Below are 17,006 nucleotides of genomic sequence, written 5' to 3'. Positions count from 1 at the left end.
TTGCAATTCAATCTAGCGCGCTGTAGGATACCACATCTTCAATGACCGGCATTACAAGCATTCCCTTGGCAGATGCACTACTGAAAATGAAATGTTATCTAACTGGAACTATTCAGACAAATAGGAAATTTATTCCACTTTAAATAAAAGATCCAAAGATTGCCAAAAATGAAATCATTGCCTACAGACGGAAAGATTTACTATTATTGGCTTGGAGAGACAAGGGTATTGTAATCATACTCAGCACCTGTGCTACATCGTCTTCAAAAACCGACACTAAAAGGTCACGCAAAGTAGGAAGAACTGATATTGTAAAGCCTAATGTGATTATAAACTATAATAAATATATGGGCGGGGTTGATAAAGGAGACCAATACAAAGGCACGTACTGTTTCATGCGAAAGTCTCAAAAATGGTAGCGAAAATTATTTTTTTAGGGATTGAAAGTTTCAGTCATAAATTCTTATTAATTATATCAGGAACATCACCAGAAATACAATGTAAAAAAGTTAAAACATATAGAATTCGTGTGTCTCTTGGTAGATCAATTGATTCAAGATCATCGAGAGGCTAATCCCAAACCTTCTTCAACATCTGGAACAGCAGAAAGACTTAACGGCCTTCTACATATAACTCGGCGGGACAGGATAGGAAGAAGTAAAGACTGCGTCATATATTCCAATCGAAAAGTAAAACATGGAAGGAGAGAATCCAGATACTATTGTGCTTGTTCGGCTAAGCCGGCCTTGAACATAGATGATTGCTTCGAACTATACCATACAAAGCTCGAATATAAAACGTCTCATATGTAACCAGAACTAAATTTATTTATTTACAATTTTGTTGGATTTTATGAAAAAGTTATTTAAATAAATCTTTAGTTTTTATAACGCAAACGTGCAACGTGAACATTTTCTTTACTGCACGCTCCAATACTTGTTGTCCACAGGTGCGGACCTGTCAGGCGACTCCGTCCGCAAAGAGTTAATAGACAAACAAGAGAACTTCTGGCATCTGAAATAATCCAGCCTTCAGTTTCGTCATATAATTGACCAATTAGGACAGTTCAAAAAGCAGATTCAACGAAAAATCCAAAATGGCGAATGATGATCGAATACAGAAGTCTATATTGGAAAAGACCTTCCGGTCTCGTACTGTTTAAGATTATTAAACCAAGCAGAAATGACTAACTCAACGATCGAAAGGGAATTATTAGCAATAGTATATGCGGTACATATTTGTAACATAGTTTGAACCAGGACAAGTGTTGCATGAAGATGTCAGGTAGTGTTTCGAGTATCTCTCTCCGCCCTGATCAAGAAGAAACTGATGCGGACACCAGTTTGGAGGTTATGTTTGATTCTGCCTCGTGTCCGTACATTATACCGCCTCATTCGGTGGAAACATATAGAGACTCGCGGAATCTAGTAGAATCACGCAATCGAATCTCGACTAAAAAGGATAATATAGCAATCTTCATTACCATGTGCGGAAAACCGTGTGATGAAAAAGCAAAACAACTGACTGAACTTATAAAACTTCCAGAATATAAAGAATTAATGCTGAGACGTGCACGGGTAATAAATTTAGAAAACAAAAAATTAATATCTTTACCAATAAAAAGGAACAGATAATATTAAATTAGACAGCGAAATACTAGATTGTGTCCTTGAATCACTATTGTCGGTAACACGGGAACTGGATCTCCGTAGAGTATGTATTTCGCAAACAGCTGAAATTGATAACATACCATAGCAGAAAATTACCTAAATTGACAACTAATAAAATTAGTCAGAGTAAATAATAAGCAAATAATGATGCTTCCGGTCATATCAGGGACTGCGTTCGACAAGATCGTCTTCTGATATTTTAAAAGTCAATTGTACACTGTTATTTGGTAATTATTAATAAATTAATTTTGTTAAGTTTAAACTCAGTGTTCGTTAATATAACCCCGACTGTGCTTCGCTGGTAACCTCGCGTAATTCTAACTTAAATTCATTAAATTCTTTCGCAAATCTCAAGATCTTCCTATTACATAGTCGACAAGTTCGAAGCTAAAAGGCTTCCAATATTCACGTGAAAACCTTCTCCTTAGTTATCCTTTACTAGAGGTGTGTACGAATCGCACGAGTTATCGTAACCTCAACCAACACCCGACAACTAAAGGTGCGTACGAATTGCACGAGTTGTTGTTACCATCCTTTAAATAATAGTTTAGGTTATTATTCTCTATTCCTAAAACTCATCTTTCTTTATGCCGAGAACAGGACGTGGTGGTAGGAAGTATCACCTACGACGGATACTTGCGGCATATTACGATCCGTTTCGTCATCACCGAGACTTAGGAATCGCGTCATCCGAGATTACTAACAAACGCGAAATAATTCCATATCGTCTCGTGCCTATTACTACGGAAGAAACAATCTACATCCCGAGGGACTTAACACCATCCGATCCCAGGGCAAAGAGCAGTCTGAAGTTTCCAGTCAACGTTGCCGAGCCAGACGACCGTGCGTATAGGTGTCCATCCCGTGCCACGAACTGCACATAGTGGGTAACGGCCAAATAGGACCAATATCTCACGAAGGTCAGAGCTCCTCAGAAGTCTTGAACTTAAAAAAATTTTTTGAGGCCTGTACCAAGTGGGACGTGACACAAAGCTGGTGACAGTGCTGGGATATGGCGATGTCATGTGATAAGGCAAATCTCTCCAAAAAAATGGAAACGCATAATGCAAGGCTTAGGCGACCCAACGAGCAAGAATTAGAAGATGCTCAGAGAAAATGACTCAATTTTGAATCTCAATTAGTTGCACGTGAACAAGCATTATGCGCACGAGAAGACGTGATGAGGCACGAAACAGAACGTACAAAAACCGAAACGGATCCTCTCATCTTCATGATGTAGGAAATTCTTGCCATGAGGAATGAGACTTGCTCCAAATCCGAGCTGCACTCAATAAACGAAGCCTTAGGGATGATACCGCTTCTTGACGGGAAGAATTTCGTTCATGAAGACATGCAAAAGGGCCCGTCAAATGATACCGGAGTATCCAAAAGAACTTTTCACTAAAGCTGCAATATGAAAAATATACGATAACGCGTACCGCGCCATAGAAAAACCGGAACTTCATAACATGAACGCGATATGCAATCGTCTCAGACAATCACTATGATCGATACATACGCAAGAGTTTTATAGAGCTGAACTTAGAAATATTTTAATGCGCGAGAACGAACCTATGATTGAGTATATCGGTAGAGTAAGAGATTTACATGAAGCGCTTATGGACAAAGAAAGGTATTGGAAAGAAGCGTCCGAAGCAAAAAAAACGTAATTGATCAACTAGCTCTCGATAGCTCTTGCGCCGGACTCCCCATGGAGTACTTCCCCTATATGTTAGATAGTCGAAGTAAAAATCTATCAAATGCATGACATAAAGCAATCGAATTGCATGCCAAAATGCAGTATGAATGGAATAGAAGAAAAGCCGCGAAATCTTAACAATCGAAAGAAAACAGCGAACGACTAGCTGATCATTACTACCATGAGTCACGAAAATCAAAAGGAACTAATACACGAGTAACATGGACTAATGATGCGTGCGAAGTCTGTTCGTATTGTAAGAAAGTAGGACATATGCGGGACCGATGCTACAAAAATAGACAAGATTCACAAAAGCGTATTCCTACACATAGATCATATCATCCTCCTCCTCCTTCTCCTTCTCGTCTACCTCATACTTCTCCGGCTGTAGGATCTTTCCGTTCTCCTATATATACAAAAGAATGTAGATATTGTAAAAATTACGGGCACACGATCGATGAATGTCGTAAAAAGTCAGTTGCCTTTTCGACACTCCACGTGATAGAATAACTCAAAGATCAACGCACAATGTACTCAATAAGAACTTATATTCTTATACTTACCTTAGCGAGATCAACCCTAGCATTAGTAGGATATGAGTGCGCCACGTAATCCTTAAACACATCGTACTATCTCCTGAATATCGCTGACTGCGAAATCTCGAATTTACTACCAATCAACAACACCGTATACGTACAACTACTACAGACTACCGACTACACACTGTGAGATTTCTACAATGTCGTGTGGAAATGCATTTACGCACATCTATCGTTCACAATGGACGTCGAGAATATTTGTTGACGTTAACGCATCAGCTGTGCCAACAGCTACACTCTACAGGCACACTCTCTCTCGGACCAAATGTCTTTATTTCTGGCGTAAAGAAGAACAGCACTGATACAAGGAGCATTAATTTAAATGGTACCGCTACAACAGACGGCACTTGTAAGGGCTCCCAGTATAGTGACTTTTACGGAACATGAGACGACATAGTGGTACAAGCATCTGTCAAAATCATGTTACGAGACTACTACGCCATCATGAAAACAAAAGCCAATCAAATACAACTACAAACAGGAACCGTTTGTACATTGGACGAGGAAGCCTGCATCGACTCAGATGGAAGTGAGACATACTGGTCAAACATACCTACCGACAGCTGTGGCTTTAATCAAACGATGTTCTTTATGAAGGGCCGGCAACGAAACTGACACCCGCCGAATCGTTGCAAAGACCTATATTATATACAGTAACGACAAAAGATGCCACATTTGCATTAATGAGAACGAGCAAGTTCATTCTATGTGGATATTCGATAATAAAGACAGAACATCCCAAGCTATTCATACTCGAAACATCGCCTGGAAGAACTTTCAAAGGTAAAACGAAACCCTTCGTGGAGAATATAGACATTTTCGCTTACGTAAATTCGAAGTTCATCTACGTAGAAAGGCACCTCAAAACACAGTTAAACGCACTGTACATTGATATCACCCGACAAAAATGCGTGTTAGAGCAACAAGTCCTCAAAAACGCTCTCTCGCTGGCAACGTTAGCGCCAGACGAAATGGCTTATGCCTTAATGAAACAACCGGGATATATGACTGTCATCGCATCAGAAGTCATTTACATTATAAAATGTGTTCCAGTAGAAGTTAGAATAAGACAAACGGAAGATTGCTACAAAGAATTACCGATTACTTACTGAAACAATTCTTATTTTCTCTCGCCGAAGACACGCATCATCTTAAAAGAAGCATTTCCAAAAAACTGCAACGAACTGCTACTTAAGATGTATAACCTACACGGAACATGGTACAGGGTAACACCAAAACTAGTAGAATCGATACCACCGCCAGTAATTTAACCACTAACAAAGCCAAAATGGAGGTATATCGATCCGGAACACCTGGGAACAAGCGGAATTTATTCCAACGAAGACCTCAACAAATTAAGGTCTCATATAATGGAACCAGCCGAAAAACCTGCTATGATCGATACGCTCGCCAGAGGAATCAGCGTAAGGTACATACCCTCCGGAAAAATTTCGTTATATAATTTATTGGACGAGGAGTTATTAAATAAAATTGCATCAAGTACGGCACAACGACTATGGGGCGCGTTCATAACATTCGGGCCAGCAAGCGCCGGAGTTTTAGCCATCTTCATGGCCATACGATTGGTAAAATTCATCATCGATACACTCATCCACGGTTATTCCCTGCATGACATATACGGATGGAGCTTACATTTTTTAGGAGCACTATGGAGCTCGGTGACTCATTTTCTTCTACACCTAGGAAAAAGAGAAAAGAAAGAAGAAACTCCAATAAGTATGGCACCAGAGGCTACTACCATCGACGAAGAAAGAGGAGAGTGCGCTGCTGATAAAAAACGTAACACATTCTACGAATTAAACACTTATTTGAGTAAAGAAAGAAGTTAAAATGCACGTATAATTATGCACATTTTTTAATAAAGGGGAAGTGTTACATCTCACTCCCTTTTCACACTTAAGCACTAAAAACCTGTAAGTAAAACTTTCTTATATTATTAAGTATAGGAGTAAATTGGGACACCTTACACTTACGTATTATATAAACTTTTTCAAACTTTTATTAATCAAAGAAACGTACAAATTAAGATCCTTACGTATATATATATATAACTAACACAATTATATGACACATTCGAGCCCGATGTAAAGGGAGTCTATTATTACAAACTAACACCATTATAGAGCACACAATAGCAAATAGGTAATAAACATGTAAGTGATAAAATAAGGAGACGAAAATAAAACTAAAAAAATGTTATAGAAAGCGATGCCGAACTCCGAAAAAAGTAAAAGGGACGCAGGAGCTCAAGGAATTCGAAGAAGCGAAACTACCGCTCGACGTATGTGTTCTCCGGGTGGAACTATCTAAAATTTCGTCCCCACAAAGCGACGTCAAACTCCGGAGAAGGAGAAGAGACGCAAAAATCCAAAGAAGTAAGGAAACGAAACTATCACCCGTCGTACGTGTTATCCGCATAGGAATCTCCAAAATTTCCAACCCCACCACGGGACTACGGCAGCGGCAGATTCATCCCCACGACGCACGGCGGCGCTACTTCCAGCCTCCTACCGCAGATCGACGAGGACATAAGCGGCTGCATCGCTCATCTCCGCAGTTATTGATCCAGTTTTCGACGACTAAACATCTATCTTAACGTGGTTATATTATCTCATCCTTCGACGACTAAACATTGGTCTTGACTTTGATCATACTAACGTACTGTTAGTCTTATTTTATACTTAGAAATTTCGTCTATACACTGTACTTTAAAATTTTAATAAATTAGTGTTAAGTTTTAAATTCAGTGGTCGTTTAATTAACCCCGGTTGTGCTTCCCAGGCAACCTCGCGTAAATCTAAAGTCATTAATTTCTCTCGCGAGTCTCAAGATTTTCCTACTAAAAAGTCGACAAGTTCGAAGTTAAAGCTTCCATTATTCAAGTGGAAATCTTTTCACCTTAGTTATCCTTTACTAGAGGTGCGTACGAATCGCACGAGTTATCGTAACCTTATCCAACACCCGACAACTAGAGGTGCGTATTTCATATTATTATTTAATATTATTTCATAAATCATCTAGTAGTAAAGAAGAAACCTATGGGTTTTACAAAAATTTGCATAGTAATGATAGGAAAGAATTTAAATTTTTCCAAAAAGAAAAACAAATAGAATTGTATGCATTTGGATTTTGATTTGGATATTGATGATTGAATAGTTGTGATAATTAACTTGATACTATATAAATATATAGTAGGATGCTATTCAACAGATCTTACAAGAATTAATTATTAAGAAAGATATCGAAGATGATAATTCCGAGGAAACTGCAATTAAGTGCACTAAGTGGACTGAGTTTTGTGAACGTCAGAAATTGTTTACTTTTACTCCAACAACCGACATCAACAACTACTCATACTATACTTCATATGATGTATTTTCTTTATTTGTTGATAACAAATTAATAAATTTGCTCATAGAACAAATAAACAGAATAGAAATTAAATAAAATCACATTAACTCAATTTGCACGAATGCAACAATAGATATAAATTAATTCGGATGAAATAAGAAAATTCATGGGATCAATTTTGTGATGTAAGAGTCTACTCTATAAACAATTATTGCTAAAAAGTACATTGTATAATTTTGATTTACTACGTACCATCATGTCACAGAACAGATTCGAAAGATTATACTTCTCAACAACTTTCGTTTTCTGATAACACTACTATTGTTTATAGTAATGGACTTGGGAAGGTATTTCGACTGTGGGATGAAAAAAAACAAAAGGAGTATCAAAAAATATTTAAACTAGGAAGAAATATCATTACTGACGAAACATTAATTTTATGGTATAAAAGATTGATAATTAAGTAATATATTCCAAATAAAGCCCATAAATAGGGAATAAAATAATTTAAATGATGCTCTCCTAAAAGATATATATGGATATAATAAGGATCTATAGTGAAAAGCCAACTACATTTTGCAACAATTCAATAGGACACCCCTAAATTTTCTATATTTCTCAAGTCCCATCGTATTAACATTGTGATATCAGAGGAACTGGATTGGCATATAATGTATGACTGCAACTTACAGGAGAGTTTATCAACCAGGGATGAACATTATACATTGATAATTTTTATACTTACTATGAATTAACTATATCGTGTCGTCCAAAACAGAAGACTCACATAGTTGAAACAATTAAAAATAATAAAAAATTCATTCGAAGACATTTTTCAGCATACCAATGAGTTACTTGTATGTGAGTCAACTTCAACAGCTGCGCCAAAAGGCATTAAAATCTGTCATGGTGTATTCTGGGTCGTTAGAAACTGCAGTAGTAACACCTATACTTACGAAAGTTCCTGCGAGAATTCTTACGACCATAATCGGGAACGGATTCGCACTTAGAATAATTTTATTCGCATAAAAGTTTCCATCCGCACATCCACGGCTTATTACTACTCGTTAGGAAAACGGACTCTGAAGAGAGTTTTTTCTTCGAAGAAATCTTCACTTCGCAGGAATTTGAATTCTGCAGCTGCACATGGATTGTTTCAGCAGTAATTACATTCATCGGTTTGTACATCAGATAAAATTAGATATCCTAAAAATCTTAAGTTCAAAAACAAGACACGGGCTTCGCCTTAGTCACTTTAGGAACTAAAAGAAAGCTTGCAGTAGTGCCCGCTCAAAAATAGCGAATGAGTCCTTAGAAAACTTGATTAAGAAATTAATCAAGTATGGCAAATAACAAATTCAGTCATTTATATGTCTCTGTTTAAGGATCGATGAACGCCACCGGCTTTTTAATTTTAGAACTCTGTTTTTTCAATGGTTTTTACGAGACGTGAAAGAAACGCATTGGAATGAGCAGGAAAGGAAGATATCGGCTTAAATGTTCAGACTAAAAAAGTAAAGTACATAAAATTACCCAATCCTAAGCTGTGAGTCGTAGTAATAGGATGAATAACTTATTTAGTCTTTAGTGAGCCAACTTACAAGAACTAGTCACACTTTGGTATACAAAACGACATAGAGAAAAGTCGCAACTTAACATGTCGTGAAACTTCATTAAAATCAGATGATTAATGATATCTATTGAAATAGCAGCGAGTATAGTTTGCGAAGCAATAACTGGATATTTCCAACAGATGTGTATACATCACATGCTACTCAATACAAGTGACACTATCGTGCTCTGGATGATACATCCGAGCCCATTTAAAAAGAGAGTGGTTATCTTCTTTCATGAATATCACGAGATAGCAACTGAGTGCTGCGTTGTTGTAACATGTGGAAATATTCCTGATATGCAATAGACGATCAGAATCGGGAAGTTGACAATAATGTCATGTAGCAAGAACAAATAGTTACTGATCCATTTTTCATAAAAAGATGCTGCAGATATCAGCTAACGACCAAGAGACTCTTCGATGATGTCAGCTTTGCTTAAAGTGTCATCGACGTAAATATCTTAAGATCACACTTTCGCGAACTCTGGATGAATGGCTTTTTCATCCTAGGTCGATCATACGAAGAACCAAAAAGATAGTAGAAGAAATACAGTAATTGACGATGTTCACTGGGTAGTATCATTACCGAAAATAGCCATACGATACAAAGAGCTAATAGTTCCGTTGGCTTAACACTATTACATGTTAAGTACATTTATTTTTTCACTGCTCACGCTTAATATTTTTATAAATTACATATTCGTGATATATATTTATAACTCCATACACGTGATTGTTCTAATAAAAAAACAATGTCATGATCTGCCATTTGAATTCCCGAATCTATGCATCACTGTCTTTTCTTCGTTCATGTTTTGGTACTTCGATATCGAAATATCGTAATATCAAATGATATCAGGAAAATGAATGCTCCATTTCACAACGAATATCGTGAGCATACATAAGAAAAAGAAGAGTCAATTAAATGCATCATTAATTAATAATACAATTAAATTGTATCGCCCAAATCGATAATACAAAATTCTACTTTAAGCTAATAAAATAGGTAAACATATTAAGAAAAAAATGAAAACATTTAAAAATGTACTACTTTTGAGCAAATCCAAAAAAGGAATTGTTTAAGGTCTTGTTCGTTAATAATTGATTGAAAAAATTACAACCAGTAACTCGTACCGATCTGGATTTTTTGTTCTCAACATAATAAGTACTGAAGAAATACAATTATGTTCACCTACTTACTTAAGAAATTCCACGGTCCAAAACATTCATCCTTATTGTAGGTTGAAATCAGAGTAGATTGACTCGTAATAAGTCAAAAATAAGATATATTTACATCAAAGTAAATTGAAAATGAAGTAGGTTGAAGTTACAGTAGATTGACTTGGTAAATTGATTTGAGAATGCAATGATGATATGAAAACAGATTGAAAAAGAAATTGATATTAAATTTTTTGTAATAAAATGAATTGTAAAATTATATGACTATAAAATTTCAACATTCACTTACTGCTATTGTTCTATAGAAGGAATATACTAGCTTCTTGATCGTCTTCCATGGTGCATTGCCTTTAATACGCGATAATTATTTATTGATCAAGAGACACCAAAAATTTAATTTAATTGGATGTTTCACATATAAAGTATAGTCTATCGAACTGTAAAATAACGAAATAGAAACATTAATAAAACTTTATATGAACAAACACTGACTTAATGACTGCTTTGTGCACAATCTATTCAAATACACATGCTTCTAAAATTTAATTGAAATCACAAAATACAAACGAATGCAAATTAACAATAAAACTCTAAATCGATTTCAGTTCTTTTATTTTATCGAAACAAAGATTGATTTATCCATGCATGACTCCACAAATTGTGCAATAATAATCTGAAATAAAATACAAACAATATTATTAGTATCAATAAAAAAGAATCATTAAAAACCATAGACAGATAATAAGAGGTTACTTGAGTTTTTACTAATATAAAGTAACAATGAAATAAACAAAAATATTACAAAAAAGATTTAATAAACATTAACTATTACCTACAATTTATTAACTTATTAATATTAATTATTACCTAAAACAGAATAACTTCTCCTCCATTAGCTGCATGATCAACAACCGTGTCAATCAATTCATTCCTCCACCATATAAATTTACTAGTAATAATTCCATGCTCCACGTTCATCACAACAATGCTTAAAAATTATGCCTGTTTTCATTATTGATCTCAATACTGTTTTTCATATTTTTCGCGACGAAAAAGTTTCATACAGTAACACCTGCAAAAAAGAAAAAGTTCATATCCCCATTACTGAGATCCAATAATGGAGGACATCTTTTTCCATCTTAACTCAACAAATAAGTGTATATAGAGCCATATCTCAAACTGCCAATAGCCTATCCTTGGCCGAGAAAATATTAATAACGTTTATAGTGGTAATGATTTTAAAATAAAAGTACATAGCTTATAATAAATCACAATTATCAATAAATTAATAATTAATTTATTATTAATAATATTATTTATAATAAATAATATTATTTATCTACGTAACAAAAAGCTAAGTATTTTCCAAAGTAGGTATCCTATTATTTTGCAACAAAAATTATTTAATCCTATCCCACGGCACAATCATTCATAAATTCATGTATGAAGACAAATTTCCTAAAAAAAAAAGCATACTAACTAAAATAGAATAATAAATATTCTTATACCAGAATTTATTCGCAAATTTTTAATAGATACACGTAACATATCTTCAGTTACATACGAAAAATAGTAAAAAAAGACATTGTATGTAAGAGGTTGTCTATTCGTATTATATTATGTATTAAAAATTATTCATAGCAAATACTTCTAGAATTTAATAAAATTATGTATTATAACGTAAAATAAAAGAGCTTTATGCATAAATATAAAGCTTTTTCGAATATTCAAAAAATCGGGGTCGTAGATAAAACCTTCCTCCTTAAAATAAGATCGCGTTCATAAAAATCGATTAAAAATTACTCTTGTTCTCATTATTGGTATAAATGCTTTTTTTCATATTTTTCACGAAGAGAAAGTTTCGTACCCTCGAAATCTGTGGCAAAAAAGAAAAAGCTCATATCACCATTACTGATTTCCAGAGATATTATTAAATTTAAGAAAAAATTGTAGTTCGTTTTTTATTTTATAAACTAAAAATGAAGAGATTTTACAAGTAATGTGTAGCATATTAGTAAGCGTCTAAATTCGTAATTCATGAATCATAGTTATGAAGCTAATGATTCCGTTGGTACCTTTTTTGATTTTATCAAAAAAAAAAAAAAAAAATTAATAACTTCATTTACTTTTGCTTATTTGATAATTTAATAAGATATTACTATCCAATCTCTTATAGTTATTTCTCCTACTTGATGCGAGTTTTGGAATAACCTATTCTATATGGGACAAAGGCAGCAGTACAATTTTTCTAGATGACAAATGAATATAAAGTAAAAAAATATATATACATTCGTCGATTATTTTTTTTTAATGTAATAATTAATGAAAATATACACTTATATATTATATTTTTCTCTAGCATTGATTATTATGAGACCTTTTTTATATATCATCATCAAAAAAGATATAAGAAAATTCAACAGAAAGTATGATGTAATAATTTCTCGATCTCGATGGCAATTTTATTTTCGCGAATATCTTTTTAACGCAACGTTTTCCAAATTTGCGAACATTACACTATAGAAATTGCATTTTTGCCACCGATTAATATATAGGACGGAATTATAACTTTGAAAAAAAAAGTTAATTACCTGTAAATAGAAGGACGATGAAGCCCCGTGAAAAGCTGTTGGCGCACGCGAATCCAAAATGAGAGCAGTGGTAGGGAAACCGGTAGAGACTTGTACTTTTAGTGGAATTCATCTGGCAACAGCGGAAAAGATGTTCTCAATCATGTTCTCAATCTTACGATAATAAATAAATACGCAAATAGAATGAATCAAATAATAAATAAATCTGTGCAATAAATTTGAATCCGTTCCATAAATATTAAAAAAAAACAATATTTATCTCTATCTATTCATTGTTATCTATAAATCTCCAATAATATAGAATTTATAATTAAAATGAAATATCATGAAGCGTTAGAAATCAAGAATCATTGGAAATGTTCGGTCAGTGTTTAGAAAGAAGAAATTTGCGGCGAAGAAATAATTTTGAATAAATAATAGTATAAAAAACTAATTGACAGTGAAGGTTTTTACAATAAATCTTCATTATGTATATATATATTGGGTTGGCAACTAAGTGATTGCGGATTTTGTCGTTTCCTTCTTATTTGAAATCCGGCAATCACTTGGTTGCCAACCCAATGTATATATTTGTCTCGATCATTAATTGTCTTACTGATAGGGGGAGAGTGAGGGGGGGAAGAGGAAGAAAGGGAAAGTAATTGTTTTCCTAAATTAATATTTAAGTAAATGCTTAAAGTAGAAACTTATAGATAAGAACAAGAAAAGCAGAATATAATTTTCAAATAACAAAATTTAACTTACAGTATTCATCGTATATACAAAACTAGCTCTTCTTGATATTTCACATTCGTCAACAGATCTTAGAACAACCTTTCAAAAATATATGTAGTAAATAAGTCTTGACATTATTTTCTTTTCTCTGTTTATTTCCATCTACTTTAAAATCTCTCTTTGTATTATACATATAGCAGAACAAAGAACTAATAACCTTATAAAATGTTTTTATTTATTTGCTCAAGTCTATTGTTCTAACTTGTGCTTGAATATTTCTTTTTTCCCTTATTCCTCGTTACCTTACATATTTACATACATATATGTTTATACAGAGAATAACTTTTAAATGAAAACAAGTAAATATTTCCACTATTTATGAATGTATGGAAAAAATGTTCAGAACAAAGTCACCTTTCAAAGGACACCTATTATGATGGAAAGAATTTTTTCTAAAGGTTTAATTTTATTAAGAAATTTCAAGATCATAAATATTTTATTAAATCTACAATTAGTTTGTATAAATTGATCTCTCTTGCCATTCTGAATAAAAAAGTATTAAACTACAATGTCGAAAAATAATTAGTTTGCGAGATATTCTGAAAAAATTATTTATGGTAGACAACATAGTCTCAATCATATATATATGATTTGATTATATTATATATATATTTATTATAATATAATATATAAAAATAAGAATTATTAAGAATTTTTAATACAATGATAAATATTTAATTTTTATTTAATAAAAAAATCATTAAAAGAAAAATTTATTAATTTTTGATGAAAAAAATATATGTTTTTATCTTATTTTTAATAAAAAAATTACTAAAAGGAAAAATTTATTGATTTTTTGATATTTCATGAAATTTATAGTATATATATATATATATATATATATATATATATATATATATAAATATTTAATTTAAATATAATGATACAAAAGAATATAAATAATTAAACAAAGTAATTATTCTCCTAATAAATAAATAATTTAAGATGTCACATATTATATTACATAATCGAATATTATTTAAGAATGTAAATAAAGTAGAAATAATTATTATCATAATAAATAAATAATTTAGGATATGTCATATATTATAATATATAAATAAATTTTTATAAGTATTCTTATTATAATTAAAAATGTGATTCCTTACAAATTATAACTGATAAATAATTAGTATTAGCTTATGCGATAATTTTGTCAAATTCTTAATATAAATGTTAAATGACTATCCTCAGTCTTTAACGAACGTTCAATTTGTTAAGTTCAATATAATCACATAGGTTCGAAACGAATAAGTACAAAGAATTCTGAAAATTAACTCTTCACAACATCACGTAATTTTTAAATTTCATTTTTATATATCTACTTTTAAACAAATTTGATTTTAGCTTTATATCCAAAATTGTTATTGTGTTTTAAATATACATTATAATTGGTATAGTGTAATTATATTAACATAAATAAGATTAAGATTTTTTTTATATAATTTTTATATAAATAGTAAATATTGCGCCTGAAGGAAGGCTTCACTATGTACTTTTGTAATACTTATATTAGGTGAACCGGAAAGTAATGTCGCTTTCTTAAATTAAGTTCAAACAAATAAATTTTTAACAAGTTCTTATTTTTAATCACAATCAAATATCGACATTCGCAGAAACAACATTACTTTCCGGTCCACCTAATACTTTCAAGAGGGATCGATCAGTAAAAAATGTTAATTGTTTTATAAGGCAGTAAGCATAAGAATGTTTCTTATTCAACTTCGAGCTAATAATTACATTAATTTAAAAAATTAACTTCAAAATTTTTATGATATTTAATGCATTGTAGAATTTATTTATAAAATATAAAAAGGCAAAAAAGAATGCAACAAATAATGCCAAAAGAAAAAGGAAGATGAAACTTTCAATCTTACTGACAGTTCTATTGAGTTAGATAATATCACTCTAAACAAGATTGATAATTCGTCTCGAACATATTATCTAGCTTTACTTTGACTAATACACATTCGCTCAATCTCGGAAGATCAACTAAAACTTCCCCATCTTAGATTAAGAAAGATGTGGGACAGAAGGTTTTATTTTTATGACTAAAGCAACATTACTCTTTTGCCAAAAGTCCAGGTATTTTACACAGAACAAGTTCAGGATTACTGACTAACTTTCACAAGTGATCGGATAATCTCTTTATTTTATGAACTTTTTATATACATCTATAAATATATCAAAAATATATAAGTATATTTTGTATTTATTATTATTTATTATTTGTATTTCTTATTTTACGCATAGAAGTTTTGAAAAATTTTGAAAAAATTTAATTTTATATATCTCTTACTAAATTAACGAGTCTTTTTGAATTTAGTTATTTATGTTAAATTACTTGTATTATATAAAAACTATATTATATTCAAATGGAAAATATCAGTAATTCATAACAATGACCCATAAAAAAGATTTTGATATAATAGTTTGTATTTATAAATAGTAATATTTCACTACGGGAAAAAAAAATTTTAAGCACTTTAGTAAAAATACTTCAAGTAAATAGAGGACTTCGAAAAGAAGAGAAAATTATTAAAATACTTCAGTAAAGGTACTTTAAGTAAATAAGGACTTAGAGAAAAAAAAAATATTTTTTTTAATTATTAAGTATTTGATACTGCAAGCACTCCACTATTTATTTGAAGGAGTTTCATCAAGGCTCTATTTTCGCGGTCACGTTCCTATGACGAAACTTTGAAAATTTTAAAAATTTTTGAAATTTTGAAAATATCGGAAAATTTTATTTCCCTTATCACGGGCGACAAGGTCTGTAGAGCCATGCCTGAAGTTCCGTACGTTTCCCGCGCTTTTTTGATTTGAGGTTATGAGAGACGCATGTGCGCCAACTGTCGAAAAATAAATAATGTGCATTGCTACCAATACAAATTATTGTTGTCCAATCCATCAGCCAATCACAGTATGGCGTGAATTAATTGCAAATCCACTTCCGTCTTGCAACAGAAATTATCAGTTGAGTCCACCGTTCGTCCATAGAATATAAAATGCAAAAACGAACATAACCTCTACAAAACTACTGAGCACATTCTACACTAATTACAGAGAAATTAATCAATCCCTAGTATTGATTATTATCTCACTTTGTTCACCGATCTCTAATTAACGGATGAGATAATTTTTTCACAGGCAAAATAAAGGAAACCGGAAAAATTTTCACAAAACGCGGCACACACGGCAACGTGTCCATTCCGTATCGCAGCCATGATGGAACAGTATAGTGTAAAGGTGAATAGACATATGGTGCCTGCACCTATGCTACTTCGCCCATTACGACATACGCTACGAAACCACCCAAAGGCAGCAGCCACCACAGCCAAGTGACCGGATTCGGAAAAACCCAAAACTCCTGCCGGCAAGATAAGGTGAGCGGTTTAGACACATCCTGGCAGCGACCAACATCCTCGCAACAACGAATCACCACGCTGATGCCGGCTGTACCCACGGGAAACCACGGAAAGGCCCACTCACAGTGCCACGATCCTT

At 32.7% G+C, this 17,006-nt stretch overlaps 1 long non-coding RNA gene across 1 annotated transcript; it reads right to left on the bottom strand.

Moving 5' to 3' along the window:
- Nucleotides 1–7,863: 7,863 nt before the first annotated feature.
- On the bottom strand, nt 7,864–13,116 carry LOC146872088 (uncharacterized). The gene is made up of 4 exons (XR_014983685.1): nt 12,726–13,116; nt 11,002–11,206; nt 10,424–10,807; nt 7,864–10,296 (listed from the first exon to the last, which is right to left on the bottom strand). It is a non-coding gene; the product is annotated as an uncharacterized LOC146872088 (long non-coding RNA).
- Between the last annotated feature and the right edge of the window lie 3,890 nt (nt 13,117–17,006).

This window comes from Vespa mandarinia, unplaced genomic scaffold, assembly GCF_050613455.1.
Source record: "Vespa mandarinia isolate Hongniang unplaced genomic scaffold, ASM5061345v1 scaffold_57, whole genome shotgun sequence".
Taxonomy (NCBI): Eukaryota; Metazoa; Arthropoda; class Insecta; order Hymenoptera; family Vespidae; genus Vespa; species Vespa mandarinia.
This window is presented reverse-complemented; position numbering and strand designations above follow the sequence as displayed.